The following is a 24,371-nucleotide window of genomic DNA, read 5'->3' on the forward strand; positions in this document are numbered from 1 at the left end:
TTTGATTTTTAGTTTTTTACTTGTACATATTTTGTAATTTTCTATAATGCATGGAAGGCTGTTTTTGCTATTTTAAGAGATCACCATAAATAAAACGTATCAAAAAGAAATTAAGATTTCATTCTGTGTTAAGATCTGTTGATTCTTTTGGAACGCAAATGTATTTTAAATTTTTTATTTTGGAGTAGATTTAGATTTAGAGAAGAATTACAAAGACAGTACTGAGCATTCCTGTATATCCTTTCTCGTTTCCCCTACTGTCATCATCATATATGACTGTGGTTGGTTTGTCAAAACTAAGAAGTGGGCAGTGGTACATTGTATTAACTAAACTCCAGACGAGATTCAGATTTTACCATTTCTTCCACCAAAGCACTTTTGTGGTCCAGGAAGCACATTGCATTTAGTCATCATGTCTGTTTCCTCTCTTCTGGTCTGGGCCAGTTTTTCCTTGCTTTTCATGACTTGGACAGTTTTGAAGAATATTGCTCAGGTGTTTTGTACCACGTCCCTCATTCTGGTTTTGTCTGATATGTTTCCAATAGTTAGACCAGGGTCATGGGCTTCAGGGGAAAGATTCCACAGAGATAAGGTGCCTGCCTTAGAGTCTGTATTATATGAGGGGCTGCCTGCCATCAACATAGCTTATCACTGGTGACGTTAACCTTGATCACTTGGTCTTGCCACTGTTTCTTACTTTTCTTAAAAGTAAATTTAAAAAGTGAATACTCTATCCTCTGGAAGTGAGTCCCTGAGCTCAGCTCACATGTTTTTGATTTTCACAAAATGCTTCTCTGTGTTGACCCCCGCCTTCCCCCATTCACCCCCACCCTGGCCCCACCGCCAAATAACCAAGGGCACCGATTAACTTTAACTGTGCTACAGGGCGCTTATTGTTGTCCCCTTTTGAAAGAGCATTGTCAGATAATAACACACACTAGGGGCGTGGCATGAGTGGAACTGGTAATGAAATGTGGGAACCCTAAGGGAAAGTGATCCTCAGGGGCAAAGATAGTGTCCCTTGGTCAGCACTGCTCCTCCACATTTGGCCAACCTCTTCTCACACTCAACTTGAAAAAAATCTGGGCTTCAAATGATCAGAGGGTTCAGTTCAGTTGCTCAGTTGTGTCCGACTCTTTGTGACCCCATGAATCGCAGCACGCCAGGCCTCCCTGTCCCTCACCAACTCCCGGAGTCTACTCAAACTCATGTCCATTGAGTTGGTGATGCCATCCAACCATGTCATCCTCTGTAGTCCCCTTCTCCTCCTGCCCTCAATCTTTCCCAGCATCAGGGTCTTTTCCAATGAGTCAGTTCTTCACATCAGGTGGCCAAAGTATTGGAGTTTCAGCTTCAACATCAGTCCTTCCAATGAAAATTCAGGACTGATTTCTTTTAGGATGGACTGGTTGGATCTCCTTGCAGTCCAAAGGGCTCTCAAGAGTCTTCTCCAACACCACAGTTCAAAAGCATCAATTCTTCGGTGCTCAGCTTTCTTTATAGTCCAACTCTCACATCCATACACGATTACTGGAAAAACCATAGCCTTAACTAGACGGACCTTTGTTGGCAAAGTAATGTCTCTGCTTTTTAATATGCTGTCTAGGTTGGTCATAACAAGTGTCTTTTAATTTTATGGCTGTAGTCACCATCTGCAGTGATTTTGGAGCCCCCAAAAATAAAGTTTGCCACCATTTCCACTGTTTCTCCATCTATTTGCCATGAAGTGATGCGACCGGATGCCATGATCTTTTTTTTCTGAATGTTGAGCTTTAAGCCATTGTACATTGTACATTTAAGCCATTGTACATTGAGCTTTAAGCCATAATGTACATTCTGCTGTACATTTCTTATAACTGGAAATTTGTACACCTTCTTGATTATGAGTGTCACTATAAGAAATGAAGGTTTCAGTTCAGGCTAACAGTGAATATGTTCTTGGGAGTTTTTTCTTTTTTTTAATCAAATTGGGAGATTGTCTAGGTATATTATGTTTCTACCTGAAAATTCTTTTACCTTTGGAGAAGTTGGAAAAGGATATATATGTACAGAATTTTACATTGGCTATCTTTTTCTGAGGCTTCCCTAGTGACTCAGTGGTAAAGAGCCTGCCAATACAGGAGATGCGGATTCAATCCCTGGGTGGGGAAGATCCCCTGGAGAAGGAAATGGCAACCCACTCCAGTATTCCTGCCTGGAGAATCCCATGGACAGAGGAGCCTGGTGGGCTACATTCCATGGGGTTGCAAAGAGTCAGACACAACTTAACAACTAGACAACAAGAGCAACAATCTTTTTCTACCCATGAATTCTTACTACTCTAGGTATAGACTAAGAAGTTACTTAGCACTCTGCCCCCTACCCATAAATGTAAATTTGAAAACAAATTTAGTTGCATTTTAAAAAATACATATTTCAGTGACAAAATTTTTAGGCCTAGATGTATATTTTGGAAACTGATTAAAGTCTTCATACATTTGTGTTGGTCACCCCAACAGCCTGAAATTGATCATAGTTCTGTCATGGTTAGTGAGGTGGGACATCAGAAAGTGAATTATGTCAATATCTGTTGGCTGTGCATAAAAATCTGGGCATACAAAGTATCGGAATGTTTTGGATTGATAGCAAAACACTTGGAATAACTGAATATCCCAATTATATTCTTGTTTGTGTGTGTGTGTGTGTGTGTGTGTGTGTGAGAGAGAGAGAGAGAGAGAGAAAGGCCTTTCTAAGGAAGTTGAAGCAGAGACTTCACTTTCCTGATACTTGATTGTAGGAACCTTTCTACCCCTTTAGAAAATGATACTTCACACTCTTTTCTTTGTCGTTTATAAACTTGGTGGGTTTCATAGCAAAATTTTGTAGGTTGCTAGTGTTTTCACCTTCCTACCTGGAATACGTATTTACCAAATGTCCTATTCATATATGCCCATTGCTTCTAGTAAAAAATCCTGCTATTTGTTTTTGCTGTCATGTGTGCACGTGTGTGTGTTTATTTAGGGAAGGATTCTGTGCCCTTCTACAAGCAAATATTAATTGATAGCATTTATCATTCTGCTCCCTAAGATAATTATTCACATAAATTGTAATCATCTGCAGCTATATTCAATCATTGCATTGTAAGTGAAGTTGTCTCAGTGTGCTAATCTCATTGTATTTTAGAGGCAGGATATCATCTCTGAAAAGAGACTTATACCTTCCCGTCTGTCTGAAAATTCTGGACTCAGATACTTACCTAGAAGGAATCAGACCTGTAACTGAGTATTTCAGAGGCTAATACTGTGGATGCTGAGACCCCAGTGACAGGTGCATCACTGTCTCCTTACTCTTATCCCATGTAGCACAATATGGTCCACACCTTACCTGTGTGCACAGCATTATTTCTTTTGTATGCTTGCTTCACTTTCTCATAATAGTATAGCGAATGAGGTAAGGTGAACAGAAGTGTTCTGGACCCCAGAAGTCAAGGCAAGGGTAGCATCCACGTGGCTGTGATCTTTTCATGTAATTCAGTGATGTGCCCTGGCATGCCCACTGCACCCCATCAGAGTCTTGTATGTGGCTTCTCCTGATTTTCCTCTGTGGCCTTGTTCACACCTCTTAAATTCTTCTAGATCCTTAATCCACATAAAAGACAATTCCAGCCCTCCATTCTGAATAGGAGGGCTTCCCTGGTGGCTCAGTGGTAAAGAACCCACCTGCCAATGCAGGAGATGCAGATCCAATCCCTGAGTCAGGAAGATCCCCTGAAGAAGGAAATGGCAATCTATTCCAGTATTCTTGCCTGGGAAATCCCATGGACAGAGGAGCCTGGCGGGCTACCTTCATGAAGTTACAAAGAGCTGGACGTGACTGAGCGATTGAACAATAGCAACAAATTCTGAATAGCGATGTAGATTCTTTCCCTGAAGTTGTTGGGGAGGTAATTTTCATTTGATTTTCCTGGGCCACACTTGGTTTGTCAGAGAACTAAGTGCTGTGTGAAATTTTTCCTTCCCAAGAAGGAGCAACTTTCATTTTTCATATTTCTTTCTTTTCTTTCCTGAGCTTCAAATATTTCTGTCTATAAATTATTATTTTAAAAGGCTATTTCTAAATATTCCCATACTTCTTTCCATATATCCCTCAAACCTTGCCTTATTAAAGACATATGGGTCTCAAATATATTTAAGTGAATCTAGAAAATGAGGGCCTTAGTAGCAAACATTCCCTACATTGGAAAAAATGTGTGTGAGGGGCTTTCATGTCTTAGGACATTGACAATTCAGTCCCCTCTTTTTTGCCCACAGAAATAATACATTTTCTCTTGTAACTGAGAGGAACTGAATGCATTTATACTCTTCTATTCTGTCTTGGCTAGAACCTTTTCCACTTTTAATACAGAGAGTAGGTCTCCAGCATTCATTTATTCATCCTAGATTTAAATCTCCAGCCCTCTTTCCCTGAGTTTGAGGATCAGATACCCCCTGCTATCTAATTGATGTCTAATTGGCATCTCCACACAATGTCTAAGACTTTTCTCAAACTTCACGTGCCCCAAAAGAGTTGAATTCTCCTCGCCTAAACCAGTCCCTTCCTCTGTCATGCCCATCTCAATAATGGCACCAGCATCTACCAAATTTGCTCAAATTGTGCTTGATTCCTCTCTCCCCAATCCCATATCCCATCCACCAGAAATCTGTTGACTCTAATCTCCAGTTTATCTTGAACCAATTGTCAACCCCCCAAATTCAGGCCACCATGATCCTTTGTTTGATATATTCCAATAGCCCTCTCCATAGGGACACCTGGTCTACTTCCTACCAATGCTTTTTTTATCATCTGTTCTCTGCGTAGCAGCTAGAGTGACATTTAAAACTGAAATCATATCACTTCCTCATGTAAAAATGTCTGAAGTCTTCCTGTTCACTTAGGTCGATATCCAAATCCTTCATTATGAACCGCAAGGCACTGCGTGCCTTTGCTGCTGCCTTTCAAACTCCTGTACACCAGGCACCATCCTAGGCATTGGGATTCTAGGAAGAACCAGAGAATGTCTGCCCTCCTGAAACTGACAATCTGGTGGGATTCTTAAGAGATGGGTCTCAAGATATTTGAGAAACTACCAATTTTTGAATATTACTACATTATTACAAATCCCCCCATATATTACAGCTTTTGTGCTGGCTGGAACACACATAAATTCTGTTTTCTGATTTCCCTGGTCCTGTAAGTGAATTTGCTTCATGTGCCTGATCTGCCAAATTTAACATTCCACTTTTTATTTTATACAAAATACCACTTGCTGAGATCTCTCCTCATCGATCTCACCTGTTACCAGCATTTGCCAATGGCTTACTTTATTAAAGTTGTTTTTTTCCCCACAACAAAGGCACTTTTAAAAAATAATCACTGTATGAGTGTTAATGCCTGTGTAACAAAAAGGGAAAACAGCACTAATACATTGATTTGGGAATGCCAGGTAGCAGACTAGCCTTTCTCACTAAGCTAACAGACTCAGCCCCACCAACAAACCTTACGATGCACACAGTTCAAAATTCAGCAAAGTAGTGAGCTCCTCTGTGCCTCAGAGGAAAAGTCTCCTGGGAAATGCAGAAATTCCAGCAAGATCTGCCAGTGGGAATGCACAGAAGCCCCCTTACTTACCTTCCCTACATTCTGGCACCTTTATCATCATGGTCCTGTCTTCCCAGCCCCATTCTCTTTAGAAACTTGGGAGCTTGGGAAACTCACCTTTCTGCCCCAAGCTCATGTCATTGCTTGGCCATGATAGGAGGCTGCAGTCCATCCTTGATTCCTTCCTTACTGCTGATGCCCTCACTTGGCTGGACTTCACACTGGTATTGAACCGTTGCTCTTGGAATGGCTTTTATTTATTTTTATTTAGCTTTTATTTGCTATAGAGGTATAGCTAATTAGGGCTTCCCTGGTGGCTCAGTGGTAAAGAATCTGCCTGCAATGCAGGAGACATGGGTTCGATCCTTGGGTTGGGAAGATCCCCTGGAGGAGGTCATGGCAACCCACTCCAGTGCTCTTGCCTGGAGAATTCCGTGGACAGAGGAGCCTGGAGGGCAGGCCACAGTCACACAGAGTCGGACGTGACTGAAACGACAAAGCAGCAGCATAGCCAATTAACAGACAATGTTGTGATGGTTTTAGGTGAACAGGGAAGGGACTTGGTGGCCTATCCATTCTCCCCCCAACTCCCCTCCCATCCATGTTGTTCATAACACTGAGCAGAGTTCCATGTGCTATTTGTTGTTTATCCATTTTAAATAGAGAGTGTGTCCATCCCAAGTGGAATGGCTTATATTTTTAATATGTGGAGGACACTGTTCACTGGTAGCGTTACTCATCTTCCTGTATGTGTGGGGTGGTGTTTTGTTTCTCTGTTGTTGTTTTTTTGTTGGTGGTGGTGGTAATTTCCCCCAGCTTTACTGAGATAGAATTGACAAATAAAATTGTAAGATATTTAAAGTGTACAAGATGGTAATACATATATGTTGTGAAAGGAATTCCCTCCATTGAGTTAACTAACATATCTGTCACCTCACGTATTTACCTGTTTTGTATGTGTGAACGTTTAAGTTCTAATCTCTTGGCAAATTTCCGTTATATGATAGTGTTATCAACTTGAGTCACCATGATGTTCATTAGATTCTCAGACATTATTCAGCTTATAACTGAATGTGTGTACTCTTTTACTAACCTCTGACAATTTCCCCCACCAATTTGTGAATATCTTGTTTTCTATAAGTGATGCCACGTGTTACATGGCTTATTTCACTTAGCTTAATATCCTTCAGGTTCATCCATGTTATTGCAAATGCCAAGCTTCCTTCTTTTTAAGGGAGAAGGCAATGGCACCCCACTCCAGTACTCTTGCCTGGAAAATCCCATGGATGGAGGAGCCTGGTGGGCTGCAGTCCATGGGGTCGCTAAGAGTAGGACACGACTGAGCAACTTCCCTTTCACTTTTCACTTTCATGCATTGGAGAAGGAAATGGCAACCCACTACAGTGTTCTTGCCTGGAGAATCCCAGGGACAGCGGGGCCTGGTGGGCTGCCATCTATGGGGTCGCACAGAGTCGGACACGACTGAAGCGACTTAGCAGCAGCAGCAGCATGTGTATTATTTCTTTACTCATTTACCCATCATTGGACACTTAGGTGAATATAGATATTTCTTTGACATAGTGTTTCCATTTTCTTTGGAGATGTTTTCAAGAATGGAATTGCTAGATCACACGATAGTTCTTTTTTGAATTTCTTGAGGACTCTCCACACTGTTCTCCATAGTGGCTGCATGAATTTATCTTTCCACCCACAGATCCTCATCAGCATTTGTTATCTTTATCTTTTTGATAACAGACATCCTAACAGTTGTGAGGTGATATCGCATTGTGTCTCTGATTTGCATTTCTCTGATGACTAGTGATGTTGTGCACCCTTTCATGTTAACTGCCCTTTGTATGTCTTCTTTGGAAAAATGTCTATTTAGGTCCTTTGCCCATTTTTTAATTGGGTTATGTTTATTTTCTATTGAGTTGTATGCTTATATGTTTTGAAATATCTTCTCACCACTTTCTGTAGGTCAGGTTTACTTGAGATCTCAGTAGTTTTAGTGTTTTAAGTAGTGTGAAAATCTGTCATATGAAATTAGTCTACTGATTGTCCCTTATGGAGCATGCTGACACAGTACCATTATTTTTTCCCCATTTCTTTGTTTTTGGATAAACCAACCTTCTTTCTGTTATGAATCCCTGAATTCAAAATTAAACCCAAATCATTCTTTAATCCAGTTGACTGTCCTGACAAATTTATATGTCTTCAAAAATGTCTCCCAGTTTTTGTTCCAGCAAAAGAGATTCCTTTCCATTCTTTTCATGTTTTTCAATATAAATCTCATGACCCTGTTTCTGACATTTCAGTGTCATTAGTTATTCCATTTTTTTTAGCACATGCAACATGTCCATCACTGAAATAGAAGAATCTGTTACAAGACCAGCCCTTAGTGCCAAACCAGATCCCTGGAGATCTGTGTGCATCATTATGGTCCCTACCATCCAGTGATCTTTCTAGGAGCATCCTTGAAGGCGGACTGAATTTGTATTATCAAACTTTGGCATTAGCAGAGATATTCAACTCAATCCAGCCATGTGTACTTTTAATATAAAGATTTACATTTAAAAAATTAGAAACCCATTACATAGAATCTTGAACTCTATTTGTAACTCATACCTTATAGTAAGTAGGGGAAAAAAGACTTCTAAGTTCCAAAAGCCTACCATTAGTGCTTACTGAACTGTTAGAGAACAGTGTTTCAAATAATCCTTTCTGTTATGAGATCAACCCCACATTGTTATCCAGCCCTGTCTGTCTTGCTTATTTTCAGCCATATATCAAGGCATAAATCCTGCTTATATCATTAGAACTTCTAATCTTATTCCCTGGCCACCCATTGGTCTTAATTATCCCTAACCTAGGTGAGTCTAGGAACAAATGTTATCAGCTTCTCAGCCCCATTCCTATCTCCACGTACAACTCTCTGACCAAATAGAAGATAGCCCCTTCCTTCTACCCCATCATCTGCTTAAGGCAAACACAAAACAAAAGCAAAACCAAAAAAAATCTTCCGACTCCTGAGTTTGTTATTTTACAAAGAGATCAGACTCTTCTTCTTAAGATTCTTCCTGAACTCATTACCTGGTGATGACAAGATTTTACTTGAGTCTGTGGACTTCTTACATTCCTCTCCCTTCCAGCATCCATTCATCACACTCATAAGGACCACCTTGGGCCTCAAGGGCAGGTGGCCTCTAAAAGAGTTGGGCAGGGGTTTTGAGGGCCTGAAGGGGTTTTGAAATATTGCTCCCCTCTTCTAGGTTTTGAGTTGTCATGGATATAATTAGTTCTCTCTGTGTCTTCAATTCCTTTCTCTCCTGGGTGATGACTTGATTAAAAATCTTATTTCCTTATTGGTGGGATTCTGCTGCAAAGGGTCATTTGGGAACTTTGCAGAAACTTTAGCACCATTCCCTGGACTCTGAAATATTGTTGTTTCTGTTGAGATGCTCAGTCGTGTCTGACTGTTTGCAACCCCATGGACTGCAACACACTAGGCTTCCCTGTCCTTCACTATCTCCCAGAGTTTGCTCAAACTCATGTCCATTGAATCAGTGATGCCATCCAACCATCTCATCCTCTGTCACCCTCTTCTCCTCCTGCCCTCAATCTTTCCCAGCATCAGGGTCTTTTCCAATGAGTTGGCTTTTTCCTCAGGTGGCCAAAGTATTGGAGCTTCAGCTTCAGCATCAGTCCTTCCAATGAATATTCAGGGTTGATTTCTTTTAGGATTGACTGGTTTGATCTCCTTGTTCCCCAAGGGAATCTCAAGCATCTTCTCTAGCACCAGAGTTTGAAAACATCAATTCTTTGGCACTCAGCCTTCTTTATGGTCCAACTCTCACATCCATACATGAACTATTGGAAAATCCATAGCTTTGACTATATAGACCTTTGTTGGCAAAGTGCACAAAAAAGTCTTAATGACCCAAATAACCATGATGGTGTGATCACTCACCTAGAGCCAGACATCCTGGAGTGTGAAGTCAAGTGAGCCTTAGGAAGCATCACTACGGACTCTGAAGTATGGGAGACGGTAAAAATATTAAAATCCACTCTCAGGAACTTGGCTCTCCAGTGAATAAATAACATGCTACTTTTGTTCTCCGTGGAGCTACCTCTCTATCATTTTATTAGATGAAGTTCTTGTATTTTGGAGTTTAATCATTTTGAGGGGAAAAGTCAAGAATACTTTCAAACTATTATGAAAACTATGGATCTTCTTTCTAAATGATATGATTGTGCACTACCTGTGTGCATCATTACCGTGTCCTTTGTTTGCAGTGAATGGCCATCAGCTCTGGCCAATGGAAATAATAAAGGATGCTAGGCTAGCTCATGGAGCTGAGTAAGACAGAAGCAGCCTAGATCAGAGGAGGAAAAGAATCTGAGCTGTCCCAGGGTTGGGGAATCTTCCTGACTCAGCTCCAATAACTCCTAACATCTGTATCTGTCCATATTTCAAAATCTCAGGAGAAGGAAGAAGTCCTAGCTTGAGTCAGATCAATCAGCTGTACCAGGAGGGTGCGGTGCTCATTTGGATCCATTTTATGTAGCATGAGGGGCTTCCCTGGTGGCTCAGATGGTAAAGAATCTGCCTGCAATGCAGGAGTCCTGGATTTGATCCCTGGTTCAGGAAGATCCCTGGAGAAAGGAATGGATACTCTCTCCAGTATTCTTGGCTGGAGAATTCCATGGACAGAGGAGCCTGGCAGGCTACATACAGTCCATGGGGTCGCAAAAGAGTCAGACATGATTGAGCGACTTTTTTTTTTTTTTTAATGTAACATGAGGACAGCAACCGTCGCGATGTTGATGCCCAAGAAGAACTGGATTGCCATTTATGAACTCCTTTTTAAGGAGGGGGTGATGATGGCCAAGAAGGATGTCCACATGCCCAAGCACCTGGAGCTAGCAGACAAGAATGTGCCCAATCTTCACGTCATGGAAGCCATGCAGTCTCTCAAGTCACAAGGCTACGTGAAGGAACAGTTTGCCTGAAGACATTTCTACTGGTACCTCACCAACGAAGGCATCCAGTATCTCTGTGATTGCCCCCACCTGCCCCCTGAGATCGTGCCCACCACCCTGCGCCACAGCCGTCCTGAGACTGGCCGGCCAAGGCCCAAAGGTCTGCAGGGAGAGCGGCCTGCAAGACTCACGCGAGGGGAAGCCGACAGAGACATCTACAGACGAAGCGCCGTGCCCCCTGGTGCCGACAAGAAAGCCAAGGCCGGGGCTGGGTCGGCAACTGAATTCCAGTTTAGAGGCAGATTTGCTCGTGGACGTGGTCAGCCACCTCAGTAAAGCTGAAAGGGATTGTTTTGTGTTGAATAAACCTGTAAACAGAAAAAAAAAAAAAAATGTAACGTGAGGGTATTCCCAGTGATTAGAGAAATCACTGAGTTGTGCAAGCATCTCTCCTACGAGCTAACTCTGCACACAACTTCAAGGCATTCAGGACCTCCTGCTTTGGAGGAAGATAAAACCAGTTTTGACAGAATTCATAGAACCCCTGAATATTAGAGTGGAAGGAATTTTAGATAATATATGCTTTTATTGAGCATTTATCATGTGCCAAAGATTGGGCTTCCCAGGTGGCTCAGTGGTAAAGATAAAGAATCCACCTACCAATGTAGGAGACACATCCCTGGGTCGAGAAGATTCCCCTGGAGAAGGAAATGGCAACCCACTCCAGTATTCTTGTCTGGAAAATCTCCTGGATAGAGGAACCTGGCAGGCTACAAGTCCGTGGGGTCAGAAAGAGTCAGATGTGACTAAGCACACACTCATCCATGTGTCAGACATTGCACAAATATTTAACATGCACCGTCTCCTTTTATTTCTACCATAACTCCTTTAGACAAGTATATATTACATCTTTTTCTACAGATAAGGGAACTGAGACACTCAACCTAGAAAAAGATAGCTTGAAATCCCGTCTCATCCCTGGTCCTCATAACTTCTTACCTTCAGAGAAAGAAATTCTACTCCTAGTTCTGAGTTCCTCAAGATCCAAATTTTATTTCTGGGTAATCTAGGTAGATCAGAGGTAGAGCACAGAATGACGTTTGTCCCTGCCTAAAATGGGTTTGGCGGCTGATGAATCCCTTGCCGTGCCCATCTTTTCTTGGCCCACCACCAGCTAGGACTCAGAAAAGGTTTTCATGGAGAGAAGCTCTATTTAGCAGACCCCGTTTTAATAAAGGGAAAACGTCAAGCCTGCACGCACTCACCCACTCTGTCACCCGGTGACATGGGCTCCGTCTGCCCGCCCACCACCACCTGCTGTGCTTCCCTGTGGCTGGACCCTTGTCTCCCATCACCACACGGCTCACCCACAGCTGTTCCGTTTCTGGGCCTCTCACCCACCCACCCTTGCTCTGTTATTCTGCCACACAACCCAACACTCATGCATATTCTCCACCCAGCCCTCCACGGTCATCACACCAGCCATGCCATTCTATAAGAAACCTGTTTTCTCACCTAGTCCCCAGCTGCCTTCTTCCACTCACCTGTAGTCATCTGCTGAAGGTGCCAAGCCACACACCCCTTTAGCTTTTCATGGGCCGACTCTTTAAGATGTGAGGCTGTGTTCACTGAGGCATTTGGGGATCTCTAGGGGACTCAGTAGGACATTTTTGCTACTGAAGCAGCTGGCATTACTCACAGAGTCTCATTACAGCTTGAGGATCTGTCAGGTAACCATGGAAGTTCCTGGGAGGGCAGCAGGAAATAGCCCAGATGTATCTTTGGCTGCTCTGGACCCGGTACAATGCCAAGCTCATGGCAGGCACTTCTCTGAACTGCCTAGGGCTTCCCAGTTCGCTCAGTGGTAAAGAATATGCCTGCCGATGCAGGAGGCACAGGTTCGATCCCCGAGTCGGGAAGATCCCTAGGGAAGGAAATGGCAACCCATTCCAGTATTCTTGCCTGGGAAATCCCATGGACAGGGGCGCCTGGCAGGCTACAGTCGATGGGGTTGCAAAGAGTCAGACACGACTGAGCGACTGAACAACCATCACCACCTGAATTGCCTCCATCGTATCAGTCAGGCTTCAGGTGGAGATGTTTTTCTAAGGTGAATGGCAGGCATACCTTTCTATGTTAAAGCAGGTGTCAGTATTACAACACCTGGTTTGCTATAAGTGCAACTGGGAACTCACTGAAGATGGAGCTGCATTTCTTTAGGTGAAAAACATTCTCACCACCTAAACTTATTCAGTCTAAATTCTTCTAACCAACAAGGGAGCAAATTCTTTATTTCTTCCTCCCTAGGTTGTTATGCTTCCTCCCCACTAAGCCTCTTCTTACCCGTCAGAAGGATCCTGCTGTGGTATCCAAAACCTGATTCTAGGAACGGCCAAGGAATTAGTTTAAAAGGATTGGAATAGTAAATGCTTCCAATTGGCATTAACTTTTCCTGTCATGGCAGCCTGGGCAATGAACAGTAATTTTCATGGGTCTAACTCCATTGCAATTCTGAAATTTCACAATTCTGGACATTTTATATACAGTTTGGGGCTGATTTAGGTAGCAGTCAGCAAGGCTTCCACTCATTTCCAAGGATGTACGCAAACAACAGTAGGTAAAAGTCAAACACTAGAGTTTCTTGGAATTTCTATCAAGAACTGCAAATGTTTAACTGGTGCTTGATTACTCAGACTTTTAAAGAGGTCCTTCCTTCCTCACTGTGCATGCTCAGTTGTGTCTGACTCTTTGAGACCCCATGGACTGTAGCCCACCAGGCTCCTCTGTCCATGGGATTCTTTATTTTTCTCCAGGGAAGAATACTGGAGTGGGTTGCCCATTCCTCCTCCAGGGGATCTTCCCAACCCAGGGATCGAACCCGTATCTCTTGTGCCTGCTGCATTGGCAGGTGGTTCTTTACTACTAGCGTCACCTGGGAAGCCCCTTAACTGGTACAGCTATTATGGAAAATAGTACGGAGGTTCCTCAAAAACTTAAAAAAAGAACTATCTTGTGATCCAGCAATCTCACTTCTGGGTATACATACCCAAGGAAAATGAAATCAGCATTTGAGAGACATCTGTTCATTGCAGCATTATTTATGATAGCCAAGATACAGAGACAACCTAAACCTTCATTGAAAGATGAGTGGATAAAGGAAGTGTTCAATGGGCTATTATTCAGCCTTAGAAAAGAAGGAAATTCTTCTGTGTTTGTGACAACATGGATAAACTGTTAAGATATTAGGCCAAGTGAAATAAGCTAGAGGCAGGAAAACCAATACTCCATGACATAACTTACTTGTGGAATCTAAAAGTAGAAACAGAGCAGAATGGCAGTTACTGGGCTCTGGGGGAAGGGAACCATGAGGAGCTGGTGGTCAAGTGATACAAACTTTTATTTGTATACAAGATAAATAGGTTAAGAAACCTAACGTACAACCATGTGACTCTAATGACTATTGTATTGTGGACCTGAAATTTGCTAAAATGGTTGACCTTAAATGTTCTTACCACAAATGAAAAGGGTAACAAGTCTGTGAGGTGATGGATATGCTCATTAGCTTGATTGTAGTGAATATTGCACAATCAAATTATCAAATTGTATTTGTATTAAGTGTATGGGCTTCCCAGGTGGCACCAGTGGTAAAGAACTCACCTGCCAATGCAAGAAACATAAGAGACGTGGGTTTGACCCCTGGGTCGGGAAGATTCCCCTGGAGAAGGGCATGGCAACCTACTCTAGTATTCTTGCCTGGAAAATCCCATGGACAGAGGAGCCTGGCGGGCTACAATCCATAGTGTCACACAGAGTTGGACGTGACTGAAGCGACTTATCACGTACAGACACTTTAAGTGTATATAATCTTTGTTGACTATAACTCAATAAAATTGGAAAAATTTTTTAAAAGTTGAGATAGTAAGTAGCATAGCAGCCTATGAATTTGCTGGTTTCTAATTCATATATTGATTATTAGATATTATATATACATGAAATCTTTCCTTTCCAAAACAAACAGATAAAAAAACAGACTTGCAAATGTTTTGAATATACCATTTCTGCAGTTGCAGCTACATTATTTTACTGTCCTGGGGCAGTCCCAAAACTGCCTGGTAGTACCTTACTCCTGGCAGCAGTAAGGAGTTAACAGATCACCCTGGGCTGCAAAGTCCATTTGTTTCTAGGTGGTATCATCAGACCTGGATCAACAGGATCCAGAAACTGGATCTTTGGGGGTTTCTTGTGTTTTTCTTTTTTAATCTTTTTATTGGACTATAGTTGCTTTACACTGCTGTCAGTTTCTGCTGTACAACTCAGTGAATTAGCTATATGTTTACATATATCCCCTCTTCCTTGTGTGGGCTTCCCTGGTGGGCTCAGATGACAAAGAATCTGCCTACAATACAGGAGACCCTGGTTCGATCCCTGGGTTGGGAAGATCCCCTGGAGAAGGGAATGGCCACCCACCCCAAGATTCTTGCCTGGTGAATCCCATGGACAGCGGAGCCTGGTGGGCTACAGTCCATGGGGTCTGGACTTCCTTCCCATTGAGGTCATCTCAGAGCACCAAGGAGAGTTCCATGTGCTCTGCAGTAGGTTCTTATTAGTTATCTATTTTATACCGGGTAGTGTACATATGTCAGTCCCAATCTCCCAATTCATCCCCCCACCCCTTTCCCACTTGGGTATCCATACATTTGTTCCCTACATCTGTGTCTCTTTCTGCTTTGCATAGCAGATCATCTATTTTTATCAACCTGTTTTTCTAGGTTCCACATATATGTGTTAATATTACAGTATTTTTCTCTTTCTGATTTACTTCACTCCATATGACAGTCTCTGGCAGAAATCAACTCTTTCCCCTGAACTCCAGTCAGCAGGAACTTGCCAGCAAGTTTATCACTTTTTCACGATACCAACTACTCTTATTGGGTCCAGGAGGTATAAGTAGAAAATTCATAGTAAAAATTATGTAGCTTTTCTGGACTCTCCTCTTGTCAATTGCATGGATAATGTCTAACATAAAAGGGAAAGAGTCTCTTTCTCTACAGCCAACTTCACATAACAAGTAAGTCATATCCGCTCTCCTAATAACCCCTTCTGGATCCATGGAGTGGTCTTTCTAGTAAATTGGTTTTGAAACTGGAACATATCCAGGCCTGGGCTTCCATGTATATAGCCTAATGGGGAAAAGAGGGCACATGTGTACATGGCTTCATGGGGTGGAGCAGAGGAAACAGCGGTGAGAGCTGTTAGCATGCGCACCACTCAGAGGGTGGCTGGTGAGTTCCGGAGGGCCTCCTTCCATCTTAAGACCTCTGATTAGCCAGTAATAGCATGCCAGCACAAGTGGCTCAGTGGTAAAGAATCCAGCTGCCAATGCAGGAGACGTGGATTCGATCCCTGAGTTGGGAAGATCACCTGAAGAAGGAAATGGCAACCCACTCCGGTGTTCATGTCTGGGAAATCCCTTAGAGGATCCTGGTGGGCCACAGTCCATGGGATCGCGAAGAGTTGGACATGGCTTAGTGACGAAACAACAACAACAACAGTTATACTGGCTGTAGGTCACAGCACCATTGCCAAAGTCACCAATAGAGTGACAATCCTATTTACTTCCGAGACTGTCCTTGATCAATGGCAAAGACATTCTCTGTTGAGAGTTGTCTGTGTGAATCTGAATGGAGACGATTGTATGGGGTCTGCAGTTTTACAAGAAACCTCTGGGCCTGAACAAGGAGTTGTTCAGAGATTTGGGGGAGCAAGGACATTTCCAGAGATCTCCAGCTCTGAACGGAGTGCCTGGCATGAGCCCCTTGATGATCTGCCTGGGGTCTTTAGAAAATAGCAAGAGAGTCTCTTTTTTTTTCTTTTAAAAATACAGCTGCTTTGGGAGCTGAGCGGTGCCTTCAGGGACCAAGCGGGTGGCTGGACATGTCTTGTTCAGGTCCTAGGCAATTACTCCTAAGGGACATTTCAGCTTCTCACTGAGAAATACTTCAAGTACTCAGATCCATTTTTTTTCAAGTTAAGATTCCCTTCAAACAAAGAAGAGAGAATCATTTAGGCTTCAAGGAGAGAGTGGGAGAGGACAAACCCAAACAGTGAAAGGGTAGATCATTCCTCTCCCCGCCACCTTCCTCCTTTCTTTCCGGGCTTTTGGGGCAACACTCCTCCTTTGGCATCAGGAAGCAGTCACATGTTATTCTTTACCACGTGCACCGTGGGCTTTAAGCCCCAGCTGCCCACTTTCCTGTTATGAACAAGCTTTGATGGTTTCTGTCCTCAAGTGACAAATTTTTGCTTGTTTATGTGTGTTTTTATGTACCACATCCTAGTCCACAAAAATACTTTACTGTGGCTTGGGTGGGAGCTTCAGCTTCTGCTCAAAATCAAGTGATTTTTACTTGTTGGGGAAATCAGAGCTTTCTGCCTTTTCTCTCCACCTCCAGAGGGATCTCGCCTCACCCCCATCTCTCATGGGGGCTGGTGGGTCTCCTAGTGGGGTTATTGCTACACATTACAATCCAGCTTACATTGCTTTGGGGTTTTCAAAGTCAGAAATTCCTCAAACTTCCTGGCACATCCTGAAATGCCATTTGGTCGGAAATTTTATGTTTAGCTGGAGATCAAGGGTGGAGATCGTAATTTCCCAGATATGACCTTTAACTCTCAATCCCTTGTTACCCATGACCTTTCTAACGCACATATCCCCTTGAAAGAAAATTTATACTCCTTGTACCTCTGCCAGGCCTCTCAAGTGAACTGTACATGCAGCATACTCAGCCTTGGCCGGATTCTGAGCATAGATTTTGTATATTAAGAGTAAACAGATGTTTATGGAGAATACTGACAAGATGCAGCAGAAATGAGAGAAAGACAGGATCATTGTGGTCAGAATTCGGAAGAGTTTTAAAAAGAGGATGTTATCTTTTTTGCTAAAGATGGGCGCTTGACTTCCAGAATAGATGGGGTTTGACAGATGGAAAAGGAAAGAGAGAATTCACATGCAGGACTAGCAGGAAGAAAGGCGCAAAGAGGCCGGGCATCGTGGGGTGTGTGCAGGGCCCAGCGGGGCAGGAAGCGCTCAGCAGAACCCAAGGGCCACGAAGGCCAGGCTGCGGAGGCCTAGCAGTAAGCCTAGCCTGCTTAGCTGCTGCTTTCAACTCTTTATTATGAAGTCTTTCTAATTGTGGCCAAATAAGAGGGCTTCCCTTGTGGCTCAGACAGTAAACAATCCGCCTGCAATGCAGGAAATCCAGGTTTGATCCCTGAGTCAGGAAGATCCCCTGGAGAAGGAAATGGCAACCCATTCTAGTATTCTTGCCCGGAGAATCCTATGGACAGAGGAGCCTGGAGGGCTACAGTCCATGGGGTCACAAAGAGTTGGACATGACTGGGTGACTAACACTTTATACATAACATAAAATTTACCATTTTAACTGGTTTTTTTTTTTTTCGTTAAAAAAATTTTTTTTAATTTATTTTAATTGGAAGCTAATTACTTTACAATATTGTGGTGGTTTTTGCCATACATTGACATGAATCAGCCATGAGTGTACATGTGTTACCCATCCTGAACCCCCCCTCCCACCTCCCTCCCCATCCCATCCCTCAGGGTCATCCCAGTGCACTGGCCCTGAGCACCCTGTGCATTTAACTGTTTTTAAGTGGAAGGTTTTGTCTCATTCAGTTAATTCAACTGTCACCCCCCATCCATCTGCAGAACTTTTTCATCGGCCCCAACTGACACCCTCCAGCCATTAAACACTTCCCCGTTTCCTCCTCCCCTAGCAGGTAACCATTGTGCTACTTTCTATTGCTATGAATTGTCTACTCTAGGTATCCCAGATAAGTGGAATCATGCAGTATTTGTTGTTTTGTGGCCAGCTTATAACTTAGCGCTACATCCTCAAGGTTCATTTATGTTGAAGCATGTGTCAGAATTCCCTTCCTTTTTAAGGCTAAATGGACGTCCCACTGTGTGAACATACCACATCCGTTTATCTGCTCATCTGTCTATGGACATCTGGGTTGCTTCAACCCTTTGGCTATCGTGAATAACGCTGCTGTGAACGTGGGGTGCAAATATCTATTTTGACCCCTACTCTTCCTTCCTTTGGGTGTATACCCAGAGGTGAAATCTGGATCACAAGGTAATCCCTTGTCTAATGTTTTAAGGAACCAGCATACCATTTTTATTACAAAAAATTTAAGCATTAACAAAAATTGAAAGAAAAGGCATGTAGTAACCCCTTGATTTAAAATAGAGGTCTCAAACCACCTAGCATTAGAGATGTTACTTAAAGAGTTTGGAACTGAGGGGCAAAGATAATTGTCTAGTCTAGCCTTTAGTTTTCAATCCCATACCAGACATAAATTTCTCACACTTATCTCTTTGAAAGAAAATTTACACTCTTGTCCTTCTGAAAGTAACAGGTGACATTCATAGGTCCATCATCCAAGTCTAACAAATGCTGACATTTTTCTGTATTTACTTCATCTTTCTTCTCTATCTACCTGTCAAAAGTGTTTAATTCTTAATGAACTGCTCCAATGTAAATTGCAGGCTTCATGGTCCTTAATACCCCAGAATACTTACATATCCACATTGTCATTACCTATTCAACAAAATGAATAATAATTTCCTAATATTACCCATGCCTAGTTCATAGTCTCATATCCACAGTTGTCCCTCAAATGTCTTTTGTGGTTGGATTTCTTTTTTTCCAAACTAGAATCCAGTAGCCAAGAGCCATCTGCAGCAGGCATTGACTCTGTCCAGCAGATGGAAAGGAGAGCCTGAAGGTTTTGAGCAGGGAGAGAGGAGATCAAAGCTGAAATCTGGTGTTGTGGACAGCAGCATTTTTCTGGCGCCCCTCTGGGCCATAATCTAACTCTTGGGAATGGATCGAAGAGATTGAAGAGTGAATTCCCTGCTCCAGAGCAAACCAGATACAAGCTCTAATGGGGCTTACATCTAGCATTTAGTCTCACTAAACTTTCAACACTTCTGAAAAAAAAGACTTAGAGTGAGTCATTATCAAGTTACCCAAAGTTCTGCATTTACCATCTCCAAGCCCTGTTATTTAAGGCAAATAACTTGCCAGTTCCAGCACTTTGAGCCTGTGCTTTTGTGGTATGTTTAGATGCTGGGAATTCACAAAATGTGTGATAATTCATTTTTTCCTCCTTGTAAAGAGAGCTTGTTACCAGGGAAAAATGCTGTCCTGGGTGCTGCAAGGGGTTCCTCTTCCCCAGGGTAACACGGTCTTTATCCTTCTCTCCCTCCCTCCATCTTTAGGTAACTATGAAACCAAGAACTCCTAAATCCTTCCTCTGTTACTGAATCAGCAGGATATTTACTGAGTGACAGCTCTTTACTCAGCAGTGAGGAAAAGTCAAAGGAAATAGAAACCACTTGACACCAGGAGAATGAGAACTAATAGAGGCATAATAGGTGCAGAAACAGTGCTTTCAGCCCAGAGTGTGGCAGACGCTTGGACCAAGGAGGAGCGAAGGAGCCGGAGGACTTTCAGGGGGAGATGGGAGCTGAAGAGACTTGAAGGATTTGGGGGTGTGGCTAGGAGGCCAGGAGAAGGGAAAAGGGTTCATCCCCTCAGCACTATGGGGTCAGGGCTCAGCTGTAGCCCTGCTTCAGCCTCTTCGTGTAAGCCCCCCACACCTCGTGACTTGATGGATATGGGGCTGGTACCCCCAGGAGCAGGGTCCCTGAGACAACATGGCAGCCATCTGCTGCAAAGATGCTCTCATGCTCTCAAGAAGACCTTCATCTTTCTTTCCACTGCTTTTCATTTTTGTGGTTCTCACAGGCCACACACATGCTTCTATTATGGGCGCTGTGTGTGGGTTTGGAGAAGGCTAACTAGACAAGACTCTTTGGGTGTGCAACACTCTATTCAGGGGAATTAGTGAAAAAAAAAACAAACAAAAAAACACATACTTTTCACCCTAATTTAGGAGGAATTTATTAGGCTAAATTTTTTTCTTTTCTTTAGACAAAAGGATGGCTTCATTTCTTTGGCGTTTACCCTATATTACTTATTTATGTTTTCTTTTTTTTTTTAACTTTCTAAAGACTGGACATGTTGAAGGAAACTCCTCTTCTTGTCTCACTAAATCATGGGCATGCTGTGTTACCTGACCTCTCCTTGACTTGCAATTGCATTTCTGGGGGATTTTGTTTGAAGATAGATTCCATCCTGTTTAGTTACCATTTTCTCTCTCTGACCACAGAAGTGTCCTCTGTGGCTTGCACAAGACTGGGCCGAAAGCACAGGACCGAAAGACCCACAGCCTGGCTACTGATGGTTTTGGTACATTTTCCTCCAGCTTCCAGGATGGAAACAAGTTGAACTTTTCTAGGAGGAAATGGGTATGATGACAAGAGCTTAGGCTTTATGTGTAGGAGAGTTTGGTTGGTTTAGGTGTGGTCCCCTCTTGTCCTAGTTATAGGGGCTTAAAGCAAAGTAGGGACCCCCCCCCTTCCCCGCCCTGTCTACCATGAGAGGCAGCTCAGGAGTCAGATATGGTTTGAATCCCAGTTCTTCCACTTAACTGGCTGTCTGGTGTTGGGCAAGATATCTGTTTTCCTGAGCCTCTGCTTTCTGATCAGTGATAATACCTGCTTCAAGAGTTGTTCAGGGGATTATAAATTATAAAATGCCTCACCCTCCACAGTTTCTGATAATAGAAACCAAATCATGGCCCCTGTATAGAATAATAATGTCCACAGCCCCTCTACCCCAGGGGTACAGCCCATAACACAGCTGCTATTTTTTCCCACCACCAGTGTCAATATAGATCTATGGTATTTTGAGCAAATTCTATTCTTTTCCATTTTTCATCTATGCCTGCTTCATTTATAGATTCTCAGATTCTAAGATACAGATAAAGCAAATTGCATAGCATATATATTTATATGTATTTTCGTCCTAGTCCTCCTCCACCTCTCCACTCTGAATTTCCCCCAGTGTGCCAGCCCATTTTAAGGTTCCTATTCCATGTTTTAAATATGTGCTCCCCAACACATGTAAAGTCTGGACCCACCTGTGATCCCCTAACCTTTCATCATCATCTCTTTGACTACCCACAGTCGCTTGCTGCATCTCACACCCACTGCATCCCCTCTCTCCAGCCTCCTGGCATCTAAGCCACCCCCACCTCTATTGACTTATTTGTATCTAATAATTTTGATTCTAGTTCTTTAGTTTGGTTAGGTTTCCAAAGAAACCTGCCTCTAGATAAGCTGCAGAAGACTCTATAGAAGGAATTCCATGGGCACATGGAACAGTTACTAAGAATTTAGCTGTTAATGTACATAGCTAAATCACACAGCTTCCCGGATTTCATTGTTTTGGTCCTCAGAGTGAGCTCAGCGTGAGCAGGGCTGCTTTGTTATCCCTGTTTTAGGACCAGGAAGCCAAGGCCCAGAGACAGAGGTCCCCACGGCTTCTGTGTTGGTTTGTGGTGGTACCAGAGGCAGACCTGGGACTTAGTGGGCGTTTGGTCCACAGTGCTCTCCCCTCCCCCTGCCTCAGTAAACAGGAAACAGCATGATGTGTTTACTCTGCTTATATATACACATATGGCTTTTTATATCAGGGGAATGGGAGAAGAGGACGGGGGTGGGGTTGAGAATGGGTTGGAACCGGAGAGCTATAATTAATTCTTTCTCCCACACAAACCACTGAAATACCACATATGAGAAACAGCATCACCAGCAAAATGCCATGATTACGCAGCATCGCTTCATATTCGGGAGCAAAGAGGGGGTGGTGCTAATTAACAGGTGGAGACGGAATGTTTACAACATCCTATTACTGGTAATGGAATTATCTTCACCCTCCTAATCATCACGGAGACCAGGGCTCCTCCTAGCCAGGCGTCTGGCCATGCCTTGTGCAAGAGGATGAGGCAAGAGGCTTGGGGGTCTTGATACCCTTCCCCACCCCCCAGGAGGTGAGGGAGTGCAGAGAACTTGGGAGTGGGTGAGGGTGGAGAAGGGGTGGGTCATGACACCAGGGAGGAAGCTGCTCTGCCAGCACCCCTCACCTGTTCCTCATCCCAAGCTTCTCATCGTTGCCTTGGGGGCCTCGTTGCCCAGGAGTTTGATGTCCAAGTTCCAGAGGAAGAAAACAGAGTCTCTTTCCAAAGGTCCAAAGAGGCAAATGCCCTACCACGCCTCCCTCCCGCACGCCTGTTTCCTCCAGTCTCTTCCCCGGGGCATCCCTTGACCATTCAGTTGCCCTCCCTTCCTGGAAAACCTTGGTCCTGCTGCCCATTGGAGACTCAACGGTCTTGGCAGCCAGAAGGATCTTCACGGCTTGCCCAGCCTGGGTCTGTCACATAACAGAGAAGAAAAGAGTATCAGAAGGGTGAAGTGACAGGGTGTGGCCATTCAAGGTTTCACCAATGCTCAGGCTGATCACTGCCTTCCTCTCCTCTTCCTCATACCTGTATCTGTTCGGAGACAAGAAGCCACTCCAAATGGGACCTTAAAGAAGAGAAGATGGGAGACTTCCCTGATAGCCCAGTGGTTAAGACTCCCGCTCCCGATGCAGGAGGCCTGGGGTCAATCCCTAATCAGGGAACTAGATCCCACATGCTATGACTAAGATCCCACACTCAGCAACAAAAATCCTGTGTGCTGCAACTAAGATCTGGTGCAGCCAAAAAATAAAATTAAGTGAAAAAAAAAAAAAAGATGGGCAAGGCTCAGGGTATCTCCAGGCTCTCTTTAACACTGAGGGTTGGCATGTCTCCTAGAAGTTACTTAGCAGTCTCCTGGAAGCCACCTGACACTAAGAGAAAGGTCATAAAGGAGGTCAGTGTCACAGAGTGAAAAAGCGCTTCAGTCGTCCCCGCTATTTAGGGGGTGTTGAAAGCCCTCCAGCAATTCAGTGTGGGGACCATAGCGCCCTAAGATGTTTGTGATTGTTGTCGTTCATGGGAGAAAAAGAGAGCCCCCAAAGGACAAAACATCATCCAGACTGAACACTTTTTTTGTCTCATGAACATCTCTGAGCATTGAGCATGGGCATTGTATCAGCACCACCAGCACCATCAGAAGGGGACCATGTGTCAGCTTCCCGTTAGTGAAGGTTGATGGTTGTAAGAAAAAATGAACTTTGTTGGTGCTTGAAGCCATGAGATCATGGAGTTTTTCTCCCCCAAATTACATTAGTAGTAATTAACTATCTCATTCATTTCTTTCACTTAGAAATAGCACAGTGAGGAAAAAAAAATTAAGTAAGCATGAGACTAGGAAAGGTTCCTCTCCCCAGGAGTTCCTGGATGACATTTCACATTGAGTCCTGAGGGCCTTTGCACTGTGAGGACCCTCCTGTGAGGCCGGTCAGTTCAGGAAGAATGTCACTTCCTTGAATCTGGCCCCTCCTACCAGCCCTAATGGAGAAGGCAATGGCACCCCACTCCAGCACTCTTGCCTGGAAAATCCCATGGATGGAGGGGCCTGGTGGGCTGCAGTCCATGTGGTCGCAAAGAGTCGGACACGACTGAGCGACTTCACTTTCACTTTTCACTTTCATGCATTGGAGAAGGAAATGGCAACCCACTCCAGTGTTCTTGCCTGGAGAATCCCAGGGATGGGGGAGCCTGGTGGGCTGCCGTCTATGGGGTCGCACAGAGTCGGACACGACTAAAGCGACTTAGCAGAAGCAGCAGCCCTAATATGGAATTACTGGTCTCCAACTTTGAAGGAGCCTGTTCCGAATTTTTCCCTGCAATATGGT

The 24,371-nt window shown here is 43.6% G+C and overlaps 1 protein-coding gene and 1 pseudogene across 2 annotated transcripts in view; both read left to right on the forward strand.

Annotated features, from left to right (window-relative positions):
- Positions 1-24,371, forward strand: part of TMEM178B (transmembrane protein 178B) — a 415,372-nt gene that overhangs the window by 306,070 nt on the left and 84,931 nt on the right. The gene's annotated exons all lie outside the window — the stretch shown is intronic.
- On the forward strand, positions 10,395-10,989 carry LOC109557701 (small ribosomal subunit protein eS10-like; annotated as a pseudogene).

Source organism: Bos indicus, chromosome 4 (genome assembly GCF_029378745.1).
Source record: "Bos indicus isolate NIAB-ARS_2022 breed Sahiwal x Tharparkar chromosome 4, NIAB-ARS_B.indTharparkar_mat_pri_1.0, whole genome shotgun sequence".
NCBI lineage: Eukaryota > Metazoa > Chordata > Mammalia > Artiodactyla > Bovidae > Bos > Bos indicus.